General features: G+C 37.8%; 1 protein-coding gene across 4 annotated transcripts in view; it reads left to right on the forward strand.

Moving 5' to 3' along the window:
- The window catches only part of SLC30A8 (solute carrier family 30 member 8), a 251,686-nt gene that overhangs the window by 51,919 nt on the left and 176,836 nt on the right, over positions 1-22,931 (forward strand). The window contains exon 3 of one of the 4 annotated variants that reach the window (XM_055348247.2): positions 4,967-5,089. The exons of the other annotated variants lie outside the window; for them this stretch is intronic. The gene's annotated coding sequence lies outside the window, so the exon portion shown is untranslated. The remainder of the gene's footprint in view (positions 1-4,966; positions 5,090-22,931) is intronic. 4 annotated transcript variants of the gene reach the window in all.

Raw genomic sequence — 22,931 nt, forward strand, 5'->3', positions numbered from 1 at the left:
AAAACTAGGGCTCAGACCTTTGTCTGCTTTCTTCCAAAGTCCTTGCTTCTGTCACTGTACCACATTGGTTCAGTGCATCAAAAATTCCATCCCATTATTACTAGAAGTTTGTTTATGGTCTAATTTACTGGATTGGTATCTAAGGCAAGTAGCTGTCAATTGAGAAAGTTTAGCTTTTTCAGAGTCAATTCCTGATTTCATCACATTTACCATTTTTTCTGAAGGTAGACTTAGATCATTGCCAAGAAGATCATTGCCAAGAGCAAGAGAGATAAGATATATAAACTCCAGGTTGCTAAGCCCAAGTAGTTTCTAGCCCTCAATGGAATTCTTTCTGTTACAAATTACATGCCTTAAGTTGACATCCAAAAGACTTGCCCCAAGTACTTTAAATAGAACTGAAAACCTGTATTCCAGATCTAACATTGGTTATTCCAAATAAGGCTTTGGAATTCTCGCCCCACCATAAAATACCTTTAAAAATACATTTTTTTTTCAATTTGCCTTGAAAGTTAAAAATTTCTAGAGTAAAAATGTGATTTATAATGAGGATTCAGTGTTTCTATTGAAAGATGGTTTTTTTGTTTGTTTTGTTTTTGTTTTTGTTTTTTTGAAACGGAGTCTCGCTCTGTCACCAGGCTGGAGTGCAGTGGCGCAATCTTGGCTCACTTGAACCTCTGCCTCCCGGTTTCAAGCAATTCTCCTGCCTCAGCCTCCCAAGTAGCTGAAACTACAGGCACTGGCCACCATGCCCAGCTAATTTTTGGATTTTTACTAGAGACGGGGTTTCACCGTGTTGGCCAGGATGGTCTCGATCTCTTGACCTCATGATCTGCCTGCCTTGGCCCCCCAAAGTGCTGAGATTATAGGCGTGAGCCACTGTGCCTGGCCAAAAGATGTTATTTTTTTTTTTAGCATCCATTCGTTGTGAATTTCAATATTTTGAAATATTTTATCATGCCCAGATTAACCAACTTGGATCTCATACAGTAGATAATAGTCAGAAGTATTCTGTGTCTATGAAAATGGCCTTATTTTCATTAAGAAATAAAGAGAAATGACAGATATCTAATCTAGTTGAATGTCATAGTCTTCAGTACTTTCTGCTGCAGCACTTCTGCTGCTGAGTATAAAATTCAAGGTCCACATTGCCTACAGTAAATGTAAAACTCAGGCCCGCTAAGACCACAGTGGTTAATATGGTCTTTAAAATTTCCCATCAGAGCCTATATGGTTAATCAAGAAACAAAATGCTATTGTCAACATGTATGTAATAAGAACTACCATTTATTGAGTACCTACTAAGTGGTAGGTAAAGTGAGAAAGGTAGCATAATGAATTGGCAGGGGCATGTTGGTTGAAGTTCTATACTAGCTTACTGAGTGTGTTAGCCTAGTGAAATTATTTAACTAGTCAGTTTCCTCAGCTTTAAAATGCACATAAAGCTTTGTGTATGGTAAGATATTGATACGTATCATGATTGTTATTATCCTTGAATTTGAAAGGCAGAGTGGCAGAGCTGGTACTCTGATGTAAAGCTTATCAAGAAGGTCTTTAAATTCTGCTGCCTTTCTTTTGTATAATAGAGAAAATAGGCACTATGGAACTTGGCCATGGACATGAAGGGCTTCCTGGAAGGGATGATATTTGATCTGTGCCTTAAATGATGAGTAGGGTTTTGGTAGGTGAAAATAATTAGCATTTTATTTTCCAGGCTGTTTAGAATCTTAGTAGCATAAGCAGTGAAAGCAAATAGGTTTCCCTATTAATTTATTTACGATAATTCATTGGCCGAGTGAAGCAATTAATTAATGCTGTTTGTCATATGGGCCAGAGGAAAACATTTTGACATCTCTGTCTTGCTTATTATCCTCTGCAAGTCTTTTCTCTCCTCGTTAATTTTTGGTTCTGAAAAGAATGTTTCCATTAAAGCCAGAATATTGAATGTAAAAAAACCCACTTTATCAATATGGCTTTACATAGACGTGTTTGAAAGGACAAGTATAAACCTTTAGTCAGAAACATGGTGGATGATATTGAAAATTAAAACCAACTTTCAGAATCTGAGCACTAACAAAATCTGGCAGCACCTCATTGTCCAGTCCCTGTTTATGTGCCTCTATTTGATACAGCTGAATCGAGTTCAAGGGGATATTAATACCCACAGTCACCTTTTAATCTGCACATGTTCTCATTTTCATTCTTCCAGACATCTCATCCTGAAATTCCTATCACAGCTAATGGACATGTTATTTAAAGTGTCACAAAGTTATTGTAGAATAAAGTTAGCCACACAAGGGGACTGGGAGACACATTTTGAATAGATCTTTCTCAGTCCTTTTCAAAATAGTTCTGCCATAAGGTCTAAACCTTGAATAAAGTCCTGGGAAATATACGCTAAGCTGAGCATATAGATGCTTGTTAGAAAGTGTTTCCTTTTTGGATCTTTGAGTTCTTTGGCATGAGTCATCATCAACTGTAAAAGAGCTTTTGATAGCGTCAAAAGCATGTCCCTGTCTATATGGACAGACTGACTCCTTCTCTGAGGATAATTGATACCAGAAAAGGTGCTCTGAAAGCAAGTCTACTTCACGGTATTTCATGGTAAATAGTTAATCATTCAATCAATGAAATATTAGATTGGAATGTTATCTTTAAACAGAAACCAAAAATTATGTAAATAAGGATGCTTTCTCTTACATTTGATTCAGTGAGGGTATGAATGTCTGCACTAATTAGAACCAAGAATGTACCAAGTGTTGATTGTTTTTATTTTTCTTTTTGCTATAATTTTCTGGGTAAACTATATAATAGTAGCAAATGCCATCTTTTGATGCATGTTTGACTCTAGCAACTTGTTTATAAATAAGAGCATTTTTTTGCAAAAATTTTCAAAGGTTGATATATTTTTCCAGGAGCCTCTCTCAATTCTCTTATATTGGAATCATTTTCTCCCCTCCCCACCTTTAAAAAAAACAGCTTTATTAATATATAACTCACATATCACCCAATTGACTTATTTAAAATGTGCAATTCAGTGGTTTTACTATTTACACAGAGTTGTGTAACCGTTACCACAGTTAATTTTAGAACATATTTATAATTATACCCTTGAAAGAAATCACATGCCCATTAGCTGTCACTCCCCAATTCCCACGAAACCCTTTCCCTCTCCCTCTGACTCCCAGTTCTAGGCAACCACCAATCTTTGCTGTGTCTGTGTAGATTTTTTATTCTGGTCTGTGTAGATTTTCTTATTCATTTTCTTATTCTGGACACTTCATATGAATGGAATCACATAAATCATATGTCTTTTATTACTTTTATGATTACCTTCTTTCGCTTAGCGTAAGATTTTCAAGGTTCATCCATGTTGTAGTACGTATCAGTGTTTCATCAATTTTTATTGCTGACCAATATTCCATTGTATGAATATACTACATATTGTTTATGCATTCATCAGTCGTTGGACTTTTAGGTTGATTCCACCTCTTGGCTATTGTGAATAGTGCTGCTATTAATATGCATGTACAAGTACTTGTTTGAATATATCTGTTTTAAATTTTTTTGGGTGTATACCTATGTGGAATTGCTGGGTCATATGATAACTCTATGTTTAACCTTTTGAGGAACTGCCCGAGTGTTTTCCAAAGCAGCTATCCCATTTTACATTACCACATTCTTTCAGAATAGCTATTTATCATCATCATATTTTTTTTACTTCTTCAACTGCTCAGTTGTCTGACTTTGACAGATCCTCATTTATGGATAGCTTTGGAAATAACCTGAACAGTTTTCCAACCTAATTTCATCAACTTCATGAAACTGAGCCTCCAACAGATTTTGCCATTTCACTTGGCAACAGATTTACCCTCAAGTGATAGATACTGCATCCAGTTTGCATATTTCTTAAAACAACCTCAGAAAGTAAGTATTATTAGTTGTAACTTAAAAGTGAGCAAATGTAGGCCCAGATAAATTAAATAATCAGCTAGTAGGTGGTTGGACCAGCAGTCAAACTATTGTGAAAAATGGAATTGGATTTTACAGGAAAAGTAATAAGATTAAGGGTAGTGTTATCCAGAGGCACTAATAACCTCTGAGCCTCCACTTAAGCTACCTTATATATTCCTCTCAGGAACTCTAAGCGAATAGGATAGAAATTAGGATGTTGGTGCTGCAAGTAACATAAAACCTGAGCAAATGTGGCTTAAACCATTGTGGTTTATTTTTCTTACATAATACAAAGTCTTGGGGGAGGCAGTTACAGAGTTGATTCAGTGGTTTAATGTTGTCAGGCTTTTGAGTCTATTTCAGTGTGATCCTATTGGGTTTTTGTTCACAGTTGCAAGATGGAGTGTAAGCATTATGCCGTCACCCTGCTGTTCCCAAAACAGGAAGGGAGGAAAGATGTTTCTTTCTTCTTGTGTGTTTCTTTTATTTTACCAGGGAAAAAAATGTTTTCCCCAGAAGACCCTTGTAGACTTTCTGTTATGTTTTACTGGCCACAGAGGAGTTACATTCCTATTCCTATTTCCAAGAAGCTGGGAAAGCGAGTGTCTGACAATTTCAGCCTCTCTATTGTATGTAGGGATCTGTTGGCTTGGAAAAAGTGGGGGCAGAACGGCTGGTGCGTCATCAGTCTACCATGTCTGTTGCAGTTTGGAATTAATATCTCTAGTGTAAGGATCCCTGAAGCTCAGAGATGCTAAGTAACATCACACGGCTAGTTAGTGCTAAGACTGAGAGTTGAGTCAGGTCATTTTTTTTTTTTTTTTTTTTTGAGACAGAATCTGGCTGTGTCTCCCAGGTTGGAGTGCAGTGGTGCCATCTTGGCTCACTGCAACCTCCGCCTCCCAGGTTCAAGTGATTCTCCTGCTTCAGCCTCCCTAGTAGCTGGGATTACAGGCACCTGCCACCCCGCTTGGCTAATTCTTGTTTTTTTTTTTTTTTTTTTTTTTTGTAGAGACAGCATTTCCCCATGTTGGCCAGGCTGGTCTTGAACTCCTGACCTCAAGTGATCCGCCTGCCTCGGCCTCCCAAAGTGCTGGGTTTACAAGCGTGAGCCACCACGCCCCGGGGGAGTCAGGTAATTTGAATTCTAAAACCTATGCTGTAGTACATGGTCTCAGAGGTGATGTGTCTATTTGAAAAATGTACCTATAGGTAGACAACTGTCTTACTTATCATACAAGTAAGAGAGATAGAGATGGTTAAAAAACATTTATTTTCTAGAGTATAAATTAAAGTTATTCTTGTTTATGTGTTGCAAAACAGGTTTTGGAGGCATTTGGTTTTTGATGAATTCTGTATATTTTTGGCTTCATAAAAATTAAAATCTCTTTTCCTCTCATATTGTTTTTCTGAAGTAGATTATTTTGGGAAAATGTAAACTGAGATTTTAGAATTGGAAAACTGCCCTTTAGTTACTAACATTCTGGATTTTTGCTTGGAGGCAGGTGAAGAAAGTGATTTTAGTATTTCTTCAGCCAAACAAATGTGTTTTCCTTCTGAACAGCCATGTGCTTACCTGGCAGAGGAGCACAATCTCATGTTAAGTCCATTTCAATTCTTTTCTTCAAATACATAGTCATGATGTGTGAGTTAAAGAGATAACACTAAAGGTTTTGCATACCTTATCTCATTTGACCCTCACAACAACTCTGCTGGACACCTATCGATTTCCATTTTATCCCTGTGGAAACTAAGGCATAGAGAGATTAAATAACTTGTGTAAGGGCACACATTAGTAAACAGTAGAACTGAAACTTGGACCAAAGGCTTTCTGATTTCAAAAAATATTCTTTTTTTAAAAAAGTCACATAATATCTTTTAATATATTAAAAATTGATGTACACAAAAACACTTAAAAACACAAATATACAAATTAAACAAATAAGAATCATTGCCCAGGGAAGGGGAGACAAAAGAAAATGTAAAATGATATATGGTAATGGCTGTGCAAGCATCAATTCTACATTCAACCTTAAGGTAATGGGTATTAGGGGAAATGAGCAACCGATAAGAGGCTGGTAGTGGCAAAACCCATATTCTTAATCACATGCTGTATTCCCACTACATAGTAAACTATTTGAGCTTCATTGCCAACATTCCAAGATGAGAAAAGAAGGCGACTACTAGAATTGTGGTTAATGAATAAATAACTTAGTATAAATTTTTTTGAGCTTGGATGAACTTTGCTCTTAATAATACCAATAAGAACCCTATTGTATTTGGAGGACTAAAGTTGACTCCAGAAGTATTTCTGTATGACTTAGAAGTATATTTTTAACTTCAAACTTGTAAGTGCTTTTCCTCTTATAGGGAGAGGTATTGTCAATAACTTTAACAGGAGAGAATCCCAAAGAAAAGCTATTTTATTTGAGAATGAATATGTAGCCTCATGTAGAGACCTACTCAGGTGTGAGTGCCTTACATTAGATACCTTTAAGTCACTCTCTTTGTACCTGCCCCCAAAGTCCTATTCAGAGCAACCTCATTCTGTCTGAGGGTGGGCTGTAGAAACTGTTGGTAAGATTGATATGTCAAATGGTCAAGTATCTTCAATCCAGAGTGGACTATCTCTGCCATCTGAGGTTGCAATGAGTTTGTAGATGTTCCTGACCTTGTTTACAGAGGTGGTGGCCATTCTACAATAAAGTACATGAGAACTGTATCTATCTGTTGGGAGGGTCCTTTTACCTCAAGGCCCCCTTCTGCTTCAGGTCATGCTTTGTGTAGCCCAATGTTGCCTTCAGCCCCAGAGCCTAGCCTGATGATACTCATGAGGTCAAACATTTGTTTTGTATCTTAGTTTCTATTTCTTCTTAACCCTTATCAGCCCAGTGTTTTTAGGGTAGATGACTGTTACGTTAGGTAGGCCCACATCCGGAGTGTCTAGTTATGTGATGTTGGGCAATCTACCTATTTTTCTAAAACTCAGTTTCCTCCCCAGTAAACGTGGAATAATACAGGATTACTTGGGAATCAAATGAGATGATGTTTGTAAAGTATCCTGAACAAATAACTCTTCTACCAATGCTGGTTTCCCACCCTGTCCTTCTACCCAAGGACTTAGTAATCAAAATCCCCTGCTTAGAAAGTTGCTGATAAACTCAGTCATACTCAAACTAAACTGCTGGACTTGGATGGCTTAAAGAGTTTCTATTTCCTTGGAGACCTTTGACTGACGTTAAAAAAAGAATCTCTAATGGTGGAATTGCAAATACTCTTAAATCAGTGAAGGGAGATATTTGAAAGAGCATGGGCCTTTTCTGGAACTCCAGAAATCATAACTTGGAGGCCAGAATTTCATATTGAAAAAACTGAGAGGGAAGAAAAAAAGACTATTTTCTGAAAATTCTAAAAGGACCAAATGAACTTGAATTGCCCTTCAAGAACTAGATGAACAAATTGCTCTTTGTTTTTTGTCATTCTTATGTGATTTCTGTTGCAATTCAGATTAAGATTGGGCATTGGCAATTTTGTGATCTTGTGACAAATCATGGGGACTCAATGAATATTAACAAATCCCCAGTGACCTGAGATTGCAGGACTCCATAGTTACTCTTAAAGGAAATAGTTTGTATCAAAACACTTTCTGATGTGAAGGCAAGCTGGGTTTTGTAAAACTTTGTAAAGGAGAAGCTGATAAATTCAGGCTGTTTATCAAACAGTTTATTTTGCTGGGGAGACAGAAAAGAGTAAACCAATATGATGAAGGCCTTCTTCTCAGCTTTGTAACAGAGAATGTACAGTATTTACCTGGGAAAATTGTTGACTGGGTCCACAATTCACATAAAATTATGCAGGTTTTCTGAATATGTCATGGGAACATTTTTTGTCCTCTCTTTGGAAATTGCTCATTTTTAAAACTTCGTGATTCATTTTGTAATATTTTTTCGGAGTGAAGCAGGCAAAGCCAACGCACTTGACTTGAAGAGGTTGCTTATGAGAAAGGTTTGAACAGCACAGGCTTTGAACCTGTCTGAGGTTGATTCCCTGGAAATGGACTCTGAGATGGAGTTTTGTGTATATGAGTTTTATCAGAGGGTGAGCCTAGGGGCAGCACATGTAAAAAAAATTGGAGGAATTAGAATTAGGCAGGGGAAGAAGTTTAATGGGGATAGAGTTGGAACAGAGGCCTCAGAAGACCCCATGAGAGCTTTGTTGTACTCTTCCAAACTGAGGCAAAGTGGTTAGGCCCTGGAACCACTTCTTATCAATGGGGCCTGACTTTGGGTGAGGGAGCTCCCTTTGCGGAGGGAAATTCCAGGAAAGGTCAGTTGTGAGTCCTCAGCAGACAAAGCTTCAGCCAGCTCCCACAGTGTCCAGAACAGGAGTTATACCCTCGGGTTAGAATCTGGCAGCTCCACGGCCTAGTAGTTGTGAGAATTTAAGCAGTTCATTTAAACCTCTGAGATGACCTCACAGGATGTTGAAAGTTCAATGAGTTTTACTGCTTAGTAAAGTGCCTAGAATTTAGGCAATGGTCGAAAAGCATTGTTATTATTACATGGTGCTTTATGAAAATTATTAGTGCATCTTTTTCTCCTGAGTTCTACATTCACAGATGTAATTGGTGACTGACGTCACTGTATTAGTTTGTTCTCTCACTGCTATAATGAAATGCCTGAGACTGGGTAATTTACAAAGAAAAGAAGGTTCATTGGCTCACATTTCTGTGGGTTGTAAAGGAAGCATAATGGCTTCTGCTTCTGGGGAGGCCCCGGGAAGCTTCCAATCATGGTGGAAAGTGGAAGGCAAACAGGCACATCTTATATGGCACAGCAAGAGCAAAAGAGAGATGGGAAGTGCTGTACACTTTTAAAGAACCAGCTCTTGTGAGAACTCTGTCACAAGAACACCACCAGGGGGATGGTGCTAAACCATTAGAAACTGCCCCCATGATCCAATCACCTCCCACCAGGCCCCACCTCCAGCACTGGAGATTACAATTTGACATGAGATTTGTGCAGAGCCACAGATCCAAACCTTATCAGTCGTATATCTGGGTGTGCCACAGTTTCTTCAAATTCTATTCTACCACGCTAAACTCTTATCTACTTCATCCTCAGGCTACAGCCCGAGAGAACGAGGGTAACTCATAGGGAGAAATAGCCATAAGAACAGGAGCAAGAAAGAGAAGGGCAGTGGGGGAAGGGGATGCAGATTTTTTATTACATGGAGGAGCCCCTGAAACCAGATCCTCCCCTGGTCTTTGCAGTATGTGAACCAACTCTCTTTTTGACCAAGTGGTTTTAACTGGGTTTGTCACTTGTAATCAGGAGTCTTGACCAACGTTTCATTTTTCAGGTTGTGTCCTCTTTGCCTGAATGAAACTTATCATTTTAGTCTGCCCTCTTATTGCGAAGTTCCTTGAAATGCCAAATAGCTCGTTTGTGAAACTCCTAAGGTAAACTTGCAATGGAGTAGATAGTTTCTAAATTAAACACTTCTACCCTGTTCTATACCAACTCCTGCACCTGAGACAGAGAGAAGCCTAGAGAGAGCTGACAGCAGAAGTCACTTTTTGCCAGCCTCAAGGCTCTAGACTTGTTAATTTAGAGTTCGTGGTGGACCCTCTGTAATTTTGCACTATCCTTGGGCACTGCCAAAAATATAGCATTCAATTTTATTGTGCAAAAAGAAGCCAGGGGTGATGTTGGACCTCTTTGGGAAAAAGAAAATACTCAATCCTCCAAAACTTCTTAAAGTTTAATGGCATTTTGTTACATATTAATAATCGTCTAATGGCAAATAACTTTTAACTACTCAATAAAACATAAGCAGGACTACTATGTGAGAAATATTTTGGAAGCTTCCAGTTTATGAAAATGTTAAGACAGTTATTTCAAAAGACCATGAGTAATGTGATTTTTATTAATTCAGAAGATTTTCTCATTCCATGCACTTGTTTCACAGTGAGTAAGTTTTACTCTTTGTAACATAATTCATACTGATTTCGAGCTCCTTGAGGATAGAAATTTTGTGTACTTAGCTTACTTTGAAAAGAACCCAGAATAATTCCAGATTGCTTTCTCCTCTGAACTTTTGTATTAGTTGCTCATTCAAAAGTTGAGCAACTAATTAGTTGCTCACGTAAAACTCATTTTGTATTTAGCATATGCTGTTTGGAGTTTTAACTTTTTTTATAATTTGAAGAGTATATACAAAATTAAAGATAGGTAAACAATACAGAGTTCCTTTCCTGAAAGTTCTTTTACTTCTTATTTTTAATGTGTACATTTTCTTTTGTTTAATGTTTTCTGTCAATATTATGCTATTTTAATGATACCTAATTACAGTATTTTAGCAGTTAATCTTCCTAATTTAATTTTCTAATTCCAGACTTCCCAGTGAAGTCAACCAGTTGTGGATTGAAAATATTAAAAAAAAATGTGTCCCTACTGAACACATACAGACTTTTGTCATGTCATTATTACCCATACAATACAGTATGACATCTATTTACATAGCATTTACATTGTATTAGGTATTGTGTATAATCTAGAGATGATTTAAAGAGCATAGTAGGATGTGTGTAGGTTATATGCAAATACTATGCCATTTTATATCAGGGGTGTCCTCTGGAGTTCCTGGACCCAATCCCCAAGGATACAGAAGGACGACTGTATATAAGTGTGTGTGTGTGTGCATGTGTGTGTGTGTGTTGTGCATGTACGTAGACATATGTATACACACACACACACACACACACACACGGTGGATCCTCAAATAGATTGTAGGCCTTTGAAGGCAGTCAGCATATATTTCTTATAACCTTATAATACTCTAGAGCCAATCATAATGCTTTTGCACTTCAGAGAAACTCAGTAAACAGTATTTTAATTATAGTGGTCATGACAACAGTGTATCATCTGACAGCTCTAAGAAAAAGATCTAATAATTCACTATTGGCATGACTGCCTCATTCTAATGGGGCTACTTTTGATGAAAGAGCAAGCAGACCCTGGCATTTCCTCTGGCTTTCTCTGCAACTATTAATATTTCTTATACTTTCTTGGAGATTCATTACTACCTGTGTCAGGAGAGGTATAGCTTTGAGAATTCAATTGTGTGAAGAATGTTAGCAAAATGGATTTGTATTCCTTCAGCTCAAGGATAGAAATGTCAAGAAATTTGGAAGATAAGAGGGAGTAGAGGCATGGACGATGAGGCACAAGGAAAAGCATAAGAATGTTTCTTTGCCATTTTAGCATTCATCTTTTTGTGAATTTTGCTTTCTGCATACAGCTCACCTTCCTCTGTTATCTGTCTCTACTGCATGATTCCTTCTCATTCCCACATTGGAAAGAGTTGTAGAAGGTAACAAGTATTTAATAACAAAAGACTGGGAATACAAGGACTGAGCAGCAGAGATGTTCAGTGGGAAATGTTATCAAATCATCTAGGCACCCCTTTTGAGCAGCACCTAGCCTTGCTCTAGGGTAGATAAAAGAAGAAAATGTGGAAGTAAAAAAGAAAATAAAATATTAATATTCATTCATTTTTTTCTCAGTAAATTCTCTTGTCCACAATGTGTCAGGTATATTAGCACCTTACAGCTTAAAAATGACAACCATATATATACCTGGACTTGGTGGTGTCAAGCTTTGGGATGAAGATGGAAATCCTTCTTATGGGAGTCTAAAGGGGCCTAAGAATTATCTAGGAGGGACAGAGGTGAGGGAATGAAGAGTGTTTTCTTTGAAGTCCATTTTAATCCCTCTTTTTTTAGTTTGCTTTCCTATTTAACTTCATTTTTTTCTTAAATATTTTAGTTTTACATAGAGATGTTTAAAAACAAAGCCTCTTCGTAGGTCATGTGAGAATATATTAATTGTTATCAGTCATTTTTTTCAATGATAGCACATTTAAGGATAAATTGTTAGCCATTAAATTCATGAAATCCTTCACCCTTAATACAGAATCTTTAACTTAGAATATTTTTGAAAAAAGTGTGAAACAGACTATCAATATGTTTTCGTTTAGCTCTTGGTGAACTTGGCATTGCTGTTTTATTTGGTTGGTGCAATAGTATTTGCAGTTTTTGCCACTGTGTTTAATGGCAAAAACCGCAATTACTTTTGCACCAACCTAATATAGGGGGCACATGAATGCTGAAGATGAGGGGATCAGTAATGATTCTGAAAAGGTGGTCAGATCCCGACTCACAAATAAATATTCCCATTAGTAACTCAGTGGGGTTTCTTTTCAAGTATTATCATATTAGCCTTTGGCTGCTGAACAGTCCTTCTTAGTTTCCAGAATGTGGCTGAGAGTAACAAGGGTGTAACAAATGAAGTCTTTACAAAGAATGAGCCTATCATCTTTGAGGAAATTCTCAGTGGGTTGGCCAAGGAAAGAGAATGGCTGTTGAGTCCATGGTGGTGAGTCCCTATACCTTGATTCTATTCCTTCAACTGCCATGAGTTAGCTGTTTAAACATGATGCTAGTCATGCAAATATGCTGAGCATATTTAGATCTGAAAAATATAGGATGGTCTTTTTAGGTCCCTTTTGGACTTAAGGTAAATCAAGTGTCTGTGAGAGGATAGGTTGCAAAACAAGTATGTAGTGTTACTGAAATGGATCCAGTTTTAACTTACTGATGTCTTATCTGAGTTCCTTTCTCAGGGAACTGATCATCAGGCCTTCTGGCAAATATCAGAGAGCTGAGGCTTTCTATTGATAGGTCACTGCCCCTGGGAAATGAGATGCACCTACTGCCTGTTGTCCAACTCCCTTTTCTTACCCTTCCTCAGTTCCCTGCTATATAAACCCCTAACTTTAGTCTGTGGGAGAGGGATGGATTTGAGGTTTGTCTTCTGTCTCTCTGGCTGATGTCACATGAATAAAACCTTCTTCTCTGCTAATATCTGTTGTCTCAGTGATTGGCTTTGTGTGCAGCAAGCAAAGGGACCTAGACTGAACCCCTGGCATTTGGTAACATCACAACTATATATCTATATATATATTACAAATATATATATAGATATACCGAGAGCTGGAACCAGAATTTGGGATGAAGGTGGAAATTCTTTTCAGAGGCTGTTGAAAGGACAAGATGTTGGTGAGGGGAGCTTATAGGAAACTGCGTGGCACAAACAAGAGGATTAAGGATCTTTCTATCAACCATAAAACTTCTTAAAAGTTCCCTGCTATCTGACTTTCTTTATATGTTCTATACCACATAGAGATTTAGGACAAAAAACCATGTATCATTATTCCAAGGAAAATACGATGCCAGTCACCTTACAATGAAACTTAGCAAACAGCCCATTCTTATAGTTTCTCTCCGCTCAGACACACAAACACATACACCTGTGCTTTGTTTACTCTTATTTTCTGCTGTTCATTTTTCTCCATGGTCCATTCCAAGATAAAGGTCCTTTGAAGGTGGAAAAAAATATCTGGTTCATCTTTGTCTTCTTAAAGCTGCATTTCCTAAAGTGGGTCCAATGGGAAACATTACAGTAATAAATTAGATGCTATTATGCACCCCCCCCCCCAAAAAAAAGAGGGCGAGGGAGGGCTTTGTGTCAAACCTGTTTGTGAAACAAGAAGGGGACATAGAATACAGGGTTTTCTGCACAGAACGCTTTCCCACCCACCTTTTTTTTCTGGAGGGGAGCATTTTTCCTCATGACATCTGTCTTAGGATCAGTGTTTGTTGGGACTCACTTTGTGACACAGGCCTAAAGTAGGAAACTTTGTAGTAAGCAGAAAATAATAAATATAGCAGATGACTCTAAGCCATATGTTTTTCTCTTCAAATGATCCTAATTGGTGTTATGCTTTATTTCACTGGTGTTTTACAACCTGGTACATTGGGGAGAGCCACAGGGTCATTTATTGAACATTCAGAACAATGGGCAGAAGTACTTGTTGAGTAGGTTAACTTCTGCCACAAATGACAGGTGTGTCTAATGGTTTGGGAGAAGGGGAAGGAGAAGCAGCAATGGAATGCGCTTGAATAAGAAGGAACAAGAGCAAACATTGGTAAGAGAGAAAGGGGATAATACCAGGCATAAGGTTACTTTCAGCCAGGTGAATCAGTCCTGGAGAGGTCACCTAGGCTGTCTGTTTAGACCAGGCAGAAGAAACTAGAAATCCAGAAATCCAAAAACTGGGATATTGAAGGGAAAAAGGGATAGGTTCCCAGGAAAATAGTTTGTGGAAGCTAGGTGTTGTTTTAACCTTGTGCACAGAAAATGCTCAGTAAATAGCCTTTGAAAAATGGACACCAATGGATAATAGAAGTCGATATTGAATCAAAGAGTTTTTGAGTTAGGTGGTTTCAAACATTCTTTCTGCTGAGGATCAGATATAATGTCAGACTATAGTTGGGCTGGGCACTGCAGAAAGAGGAAAATCAAGTTAACGAAACTGAGCAGGAAAAGACAGGGGCAAAGAACAAGGCAGCTGTCAACTCCAGGCTGAGGTGCCAAATAAATACATCTCTCTCAAGTCTCTCATTTCTCCTGTTGAAATGCACGCTTACAGCTGCTAGCTTAGTATCCACTTTGGGTTCCCTGTTTAGTCACTGAAAACAAATACTGTCATCATTTCAGCAGAGAATATCTGTAGATAGCACATATTTTATATATATTTACATAGCAAGTTTACAGCTAACAAAAGATTGCTCTGATGAATATACAAGGAGAGAGATTAAAATGTACAAATATGCTTAGAGCTTAAGAGAAAACATTTACCTCATTTTCTTCCTGTCATGAGGGTAGATGCTTAAGACAGCATGAAAAATAGTGATTCTTTCTCCATTTATTCTGAAGCTTTCTCCATTGTTATGATGATACTGCCATTCACATTTTAAACAGATTTTTAAAAGATCTATATTTCTAATTCACGTTATGTTATATTCATCTAGCATGCTCACAACAAGATAAAGCTAATAAAATCAGGGAAGATCGTCGAGGTTTAAAGGTATAGTAAGGTGGTTAAGAGAGTTAGAGTGCCTGGGTTTGTATCCTGGCTCTGATGCTTGACACTGTGTGACCTTGGGTAAGTCACTTTACTTTCTGTGCCCCAGTTATTTAATTTGTAAAAGGGGGGAAATAGCGTCTCATTTATAGGGTTATTTAGAGATTAAATTAGTTAATATATGTGAGGCACTAGAACTGTACCAGGCACAAAGTAAATGCAACAGAGTACTAATGTTGGCTATTGCTACTGTTATTAATATTATTATTAAAGATCATAGTTGCAGGGCCTAGTGGCTGAGGGTGGATTTGTGGTTTTCTCTTGTGTTCTAATATCAACCTGCTCTCAAGCACTTTGCTTCAGTTTCTGAAGTTGCCAAATAATATTAGAATACAAGGTTTCTTCATCCCTGTACTTAAATTTTATCTCAGTTGCAGCAGCATTTCATTTCTGTATTTTCTATGTTTGTAGTGCTTTCTCTCAGTCAAAATATTTACTAAACACTCTCTGTCTGGCATAGTTTTTGGCCCAATAGAAGCAAGGCAAAAGCCAACACCAAAGTCAATTTGACGTGGAGCCACAGTGAAGAGGATGTGAAAGGGCCCTGCACTTGTGGAATTGACACTCTAGTTCAGGCAGGTGGAGAATAAGTAAGGAAAGAAGCGAATACAACAATTTCAGCATACCTGTGAAGAAAATGAGGCATTATATGAGAGTGACTAAATGAGGCAGATAAATTTAACTTTTATTGGCTGCCCAGGCCATGGAAGACCTTGCTGAGAAGATTCTGGGTTGGAGGAGAAGATTCAGAAGAGATGAATTTATTTTTATTAATGAGTTCATTTAGGATGATGGCTTTCTGCCCAACAGGGAAGTTATCTAGACTCATCCTGTCCCATAGAAATAAAATGTGAGCCACTTATATAATTTTGAGGTTTCTTGTAACCATATTTGAAAAGTTAGTAGAGCTGGGCATGGTGGCATCTGCCTGTAGTCCCAAATACTTACTGGGGAGGCTAAAGTGGGAGGATCTTTCCAGTCCAGGCATTCTGGGCTATAGTGCACTATGCTGATTGGGGTCCACACTAAGTTTGGCATCAATATGGTGACCTCTCTGGGAACAGAAAACCACCAGGTTGCCTAAAGAGGGATGAACTGGCCCAGGTCAGAAACAGAGTAGGTCAAAACTCCTATACTGAACAGCAGTGGGGTTGCACCTGTGTATAGCCACTGCATTCCAGCCTCAGCAACGTAGTGAGACCTTGTCTCTTATAAATACATACATACATACATACATACATAAAATTGTAAAAGGTAAGAAGAATTAGTTTTAATAATATATTTTAACATAATATATCAAAAATATTATTTCAACATGTAATATGAAAAATCATTGAGCTATTTTATATTCTTCTTTTTTTTACTAAGTCTTCAAAATCCATAATGTCTTTGATGCTTATTCAGCACATCTCAATTGGACTTACCACATTTCAAATGCTCAGCAGCCACAGGGGGTTGGCACCACCATGTTTGGATAGCACCACTGCCTTGATAGCACCGCTGTGTTGGATAGCACCGCTGTGTTGGATAGCTACACTGTGTTGCATAGCACTGTTGCGTTTGATAGTGTTGGCCTAGATCACAGGTTGAAAACTGCAGCCCTTGGGCCAAATCCGACTAGCCCCTCCTTTTTTTTTTTTTGATGGAGTCTTGTTCTGTTGCCCAGGCTGGAGTGCAGTGGTGCAATGTTGGCTCACTGCAACCTCCACCTCCCGGGTTCAAGCGATTCTCCTGCCTTAGCCTCCCTGGGACTACAGGGGCCTGCCACCACGCCTAGCTAATTTTTTGTATTTTTAGTAGAGATGCGGTTTTTCACCATGTTGGCCAGGCTGGTCTTGAACTCCTGACCTCAGGTGATCTGCCCACCTCGGCCTCCTAAAGTGTTGGGATTACAGGCGTGAGCCACTGCGCCCAGCCCACCTCTTGTTTCATATGAACTACCAGCTAAGCATTTGTTAAAAAATTTTTAACATGGTTAAATTTTAAATGGTCATATAAGTACCAAAGTAGTCTTGGTTTCATCTTAAAATTTAAAATATTTAGTCTCTGGCCCTTTAAGAAAAAGTTTTCAGACTCTCTATTGAGATTATCACAACAATCCCCACAGAGACTGTGAGGTCCCAGAAACAGGACCCATCTTACTCCATGTTATATCCTGAGTATTCAGCACAAGGCCTGGCAATAGCTGAAGCTCAACGCATTTTTAAAAACTGAATCAATGTATATAACAATGTAAACTAGTGCTCACAGTTATGGAATTACTTTTAGAGCAACAGATGTTTACTCCTCGTGATCATTCTGTCACAATTTCATACAAAAATAAAGGCAGTTTCTAATTTTGAGCACTTTCCTTATCATTTCCCCTGCCTCAAATTTCACACATTGATTCTACATTGCCTAATTAAGCGCCATTCCTCAATGCTCCCTCTATTGTTTCATTTGTCCTATTACAAGAGGGCAACAGATTTCAGTTTCATAACTCCCAGTTCTTTAAACACACATTTGTCTTAAACAATGATTGCATCATTTGTTGTTTAATGTTCCTTTCTCCTTCCTTCTTGAGGGCAAGAAATGGATCTATTTTGGTCGCAGTAGTAATCCCAGCATCTAGCTCAGGGACTGGAACACGGAGGCTGTGCTGTATTGAAAAGAATGTTTGAAAACATGCTAAAGTCTATGAAATGGGCTCTTGGGATGGTGTGTTGGAAGAATGTTCTAGACAGAGGAAACAATGCAAGCAAAGGCATTGAGGAGCAGTGATACAGGAAAATCAAGATTTGTTTTGAGAACTGCAAATAGTTGGTATGGCTGGAATGTTGAGGGCATGGCAGGGGAGAGTGTAGCAAGTGAGGCCCTGGATTGCAATAGGTCCAGCACACATCTTCAAAGAACATGTAGGACAACAACACTTTCAGATTTTATTCTGAAGGCTAAGAGCTTAAGTACTTAGAGGAGCCAGGCAGGTAAGAAAAGGCACAGCTGAGCACAAGATGATAGAATGCAATTGCCTGTCCGCCTCAGTGCAGGGCTCAGTCATAGGAGGAGAGAACTCTGTTGAAAGGGGAGGATTTGCAGCCAGTTTGTTGCAACTTAGCTTCCAACAGATGAGAAAATAAATTCTTCTTCAACACATGGAGCTTGTGTAAAATTAGCCCTACATTTGGCTACAAAGAAAATTTCTTTAAATAATTTTTAAATAAATGGAAATTTTATAGGCCCATTCTACAATGAAAAGCCAATAAAATGATAAATAATAGAAATACAAATATAAACTAAATTAACAAACTATCATTTTATTCATGAAATTGGCAAACGTTGAAATTACGGTAATGTTAAATATTGTCAAGGGTAGGAGGAAGAAATTATATCTCACTGTGTTGGTGAAAATGTGAATTATTACAAACTGTCTGGAAAGTAATCTGGTACTAATTATTAAAGTTAAACATATACATAGTTCTTGACCTAGCAGTCTTATTCAGGAGAATCTAGCTCTTACAAATAAAAATCCAAATAATTAAGTATATATGCAGAAGAATATTTAGTGCACCATTGCTGTGAAAAAAAGAACAGGAAAATGGTGAATGGGGAATAGTTGAATAAATTCTGGCACATCTATAAAATTGGATATCATACAGCTATTTTATAAAGAATGAACAGTATCTTTATTTTTTGACTTGGAGAGATATTGGTATTGTATTGTAAGAAAAGCAAGACACTGATAAGAAGATGTAAAATTATCTCATTCTTGAATATCAAACAACGTTATGACCCTTCTCTCTTTATAAATATCTGTAGATGTTTTTATATGACTATAAAAACCTAAAGAAAAGAGTGGAATAATAAGCAATAGACTTAATAGACCCTTAAATCTGGACTGCAGTGGTATTTGTCGGAATGGAAAAGAAGATGGAGAAAAGGGAGAGAAGTAAAATTTTAGAAAGACTTTAAAAAGAGGGTCAATGAGGAAAAGTAGAATGTATGATGGTGTCATTCCTGGGTGGTGAGATTTTAGTTGCCTGTTTTTTATGGTCCAAGAGCTAATAATGATTGTCATATTTTTAAACAGTTACCTTTTAAATGGTTATATAGGTACCTAGTGTAATAGCCTTGATTTTTTTCCTCTTGGTCCTCAAAGCCTACAGTTGTTACCATGTAGAGCTTTTCAAAAAGGTTTGCTGCCTTCTGATCTCTTTAAACTTTTGAGGATTCCTACTTGTACTTTGAAAACAATATGAGGTAAATAGATAACACAACTTTTCTCTATTATTTAGTGACTTTGTTTGAGGTCACCTCATTTTCTTTTTAATATTTTTGTTCTTTTCTTCTAAATGCATCTTGTTTTCTTAAAATGTCCTTCTAGAGGATCTGCTGTAGTATCCTCCATCCAGCCACAGTGTCCTCTACAAAAACAGAAACTGCAAGATTTTATTGAAAGAGACTAAAGAATACCTAAATATGTAGAGGAAAACCATGCTGATGGATTAGAGGATCCTATAATGTAAAGATGTCTTTTCTCAGCACATTCATCCACATTTTCAAGGCAACGTCAGCAAAAACCCAAGCAGGTTTTAAAAATTGCTATTTTTTTTGTGTGAAAATTTACAAGCTGATTCTAAAATCTGCATGGATTTGCAAAAGGTCAAGAAAATCCAAGGGAATCTCAAGGAAGAACAAAGCTGCAGGTTTACACAACCATATATCAAGACATGTATTATACAACAATAATCATTAAAACAGTGTGGTATTGGTCCAAAGACACACAAGTTAATCAACAGAACAGAATAGGAGAGCCCAGAAGTAAACCCACACAGATGTAGACACTCAATTTATGACAGAAGGGCTGCTGCAGAGTAATGGGGAAAGATGACCTTTTTAAAGAATGATATCAGGTCAATTGGATAGTCATATGGGAGAAAAAAATGAATCTTGATATTAGATAAATTGTTGTGCAAATGTAAAAGTTTAAAAAGTTAAGTTCCTTCTCTACTAAAAATACAAAAAAATTAGCCGGGCATGGTGGCCGGCACCTGTAGTCCCAGCTACTCGGGAGGCTGGGGCAGGAGAATCGCGTGAACCCAGGAGGCGGAGCTTGCAGTGAGCCGAGGTAGCGCCACTGCTGTCCGGCCTGGGCAAAAGAGCAAGACTCCGTCTCAAAAAAAAAGAAAACAAGTTAAGTTCCTATAAGAAAATAGATATATGATCTTGAGATGGGTAAAATTTTTTTAAACAGGTCAAAAAACACCAACCATCAGGGGAAGATTGATGATTGAACTGTATTTACATTAGGATCTTCCATTTTTTATGTTAGGTACATGATGATGAATTAGGGATAATACATGCTGGATTCAAATGGCAGAACAGGCAAAAAAGAGGTCTGGTATGAATGACCTTTAGTCTCCCTCTTATAAACCAGAGATCACTACTGGCTTCAATGATAAATTAGAAGGAGACAATCTCATACTGGTACCAAAACAGAGATATAGACCAATGGAACAGAGCAGAGCCCTCAGAAATAATGCTGCATATCTACAACCATCTGATCTTTGACAAACCTGACAAAACAAGAAATGGGGAAATGATTCCCTTTTTAATAAATGGTGCTGGGAAAACTGGCTAGCCATATGTAGAAAGCGGAAACTGGATCCCTTCCTTACACCTTATACAAAAATTAATTCAAGATGGATTAAAGACTTAAATGTTAGACCTAAAACCATAAAAACCCTAGAAGAAAACCTAGGCATTACCATTCAGGACATAGGCATGGGCAAGGACTTCATGTCTAAAACACCAAAAGCAATGGCAACAAAAGCCAAAATTGACAAATGGGATCTAATTAAACTAAAGAGTTTCTGCACAGCAAAAGAGACTACCATCAGATGAATAGGCAACCTACAGAATGGGAGAAAATTTTTGCAACCTACTCATCTGACAAAGGGCTAATATCCAGAATCTACAATGAACTCCAACAAATTTACAAGAAAAAAAACAACCCCATCAACAAGTGGGCGAAGGATATGAACAGATACTTCTCAAAAGAAGACATTTATGCAGCCAAAAGACACATGAAAAAATGTTCATCATTGGCCATCAGAGAAATGCAAATCAAAACCACAATGAGATACCATCTCACACCAGTTAGAATGGCTATCATTAAAAAGTCAGGAAACAACAGGTGCTGGAGAGGATGTGGAGAAAGAGGAACACTTTTACCCTGTTGGTGGGACTGTAAACTAGTTCAACCATTGTGGAAGTCAGTGTGGCGATTCCTCAGGGATCTAGAACTAGAAATACCATTTGACCCAGCCATCCCATTCCTGGGTATATATCCAAAGGATTATAAATCATACTGCTGTAAAGACACATGCACACATTTGTTTATTGTGGCACTATTCACAATAGCAAAGACTTGGAACCAAGCCAAATGTCCAACAATGATAGACTGGATTAAGAAAATGTGGCACATATACAGCATGGAATACTATGCAGCCCTAAAAAATGATGAGTTCATGTACTTTGTAGGGACATGGATGAAGCTGGAAACCATCATTCTCAGCAAACTATCACAAGGACAAAAAACCAAACACCGCATGTTCTCACTCATAGGTGGTAATTGAACAATGAGAACTCATGGACACAGGAAGGGGAACATCACACACCAGGGCCTGTTGTGGGGTAGGGGGAGGGGGGAGGGATAGCATTTGGAGATATACCTAAAGTTAAATGACGAGTTACTGGGTGCAGCACACAAACATGGCACATGTATACATATGTAACTAACCTGCACATTGTGCACATGTACCCTAAAACTTATAATAAAAAAAGAACATTATCACCCTAACTTGAAAAAGTCTCAAAGTGCTTCCATGTGACTCTAAGTTTTTCCTTTTGATAGAAACTACCAGTTTCATTCAATTGATGGCATATTTTAAAATATTTGCTTTTTATTTTCTGGCTATTTGGCATAAGGTAAAAGCACAACCATGATTAAACTTGGAATTACCTAATAATGCAACCTTACTCATGGTTGGATGTCCAGTATCAATGTTTTGAAAATAATCAGTTGATTTGCTGTTGGATAGATATTGTTTATCTGATATAACTACCTAGCCATTTTGAAGGAATGACTTTTATGTAATGTTATTTCCTCCCACAGTCTGCAAAAAACAAAATATGTTTTCTGAATGGTAAACGATTTTAGGAAATATTGTCTTTAGGTATTTTTGTCATTCTGGTGAATGAAGAAATTAATTTTCCTTTTGGAGTTTCAGCTAATTCTTTGAGCTATTACAAATCAAGAGCCTTCTGGCTTTGAATATGCTTTGAAAAGAGGTCCTATTGCAAATTCTATTTCTTCCACAAAGCCTTCCATGGTCTCTTTCCACTCCTTTTGGGCGTAATCTCTTCCTCCTCTAATTCATTGCATTTAATCTGCATCTTCCTTTTGGCAACTGCATTTGCCACCATGTGCTATAATCTTTATTGTACTTGTATTACCCCTCTGCTAGACTGTAACTGCCCTGAGGGCAGGTCCATGGGCATATGGTTCGGTTTTATGAACCCTAGCATACACATAAGCATATACCAATAGTTTTGAACACTTCACTCAGAGGCCAGTGAACACATGAGACTCCTTTTGCCTGTAATGGTTTGTTTTGGTGATAAACAAAGGTGGAGAGCAACATTCCATAAATCTTTATGTTCTTTTTCTCCCCTATCAGTGTCTGCCCATCATTATTTGTTTTTTTAAATTTTTTTCCAACTTTTATTTTAAGCTCCAGGGTACTTGTGCAAGATTTTCAGGTTTGTTACATAAGTAAATGTGTGCCATGGTGGTTTGCTGAACAAATCAACCCATCACCTGGGTATTAAGCCCAGTATCCATTAGCTATTCTTCCTGATGCTCTCTCTTTCCCCATCCCTTACATGCC

The sequence above is a fragment of the Gorilla gorilla genome, chromosome 7, assembly GCF_029281585.2.
Source record: "Gorilla gorilla gorilla isolate KB3781 chromosome 7, NHGRI_mGorGor1-v2.1_pri, whole genome shotgun sequence".
Taxonomy (NCBI): domain Eukaryota; kingdom Metazoa; phylum Chordata; class Mammalia; order Primates; family Hominidae; genus Gorilla; species Gorilla gorilla.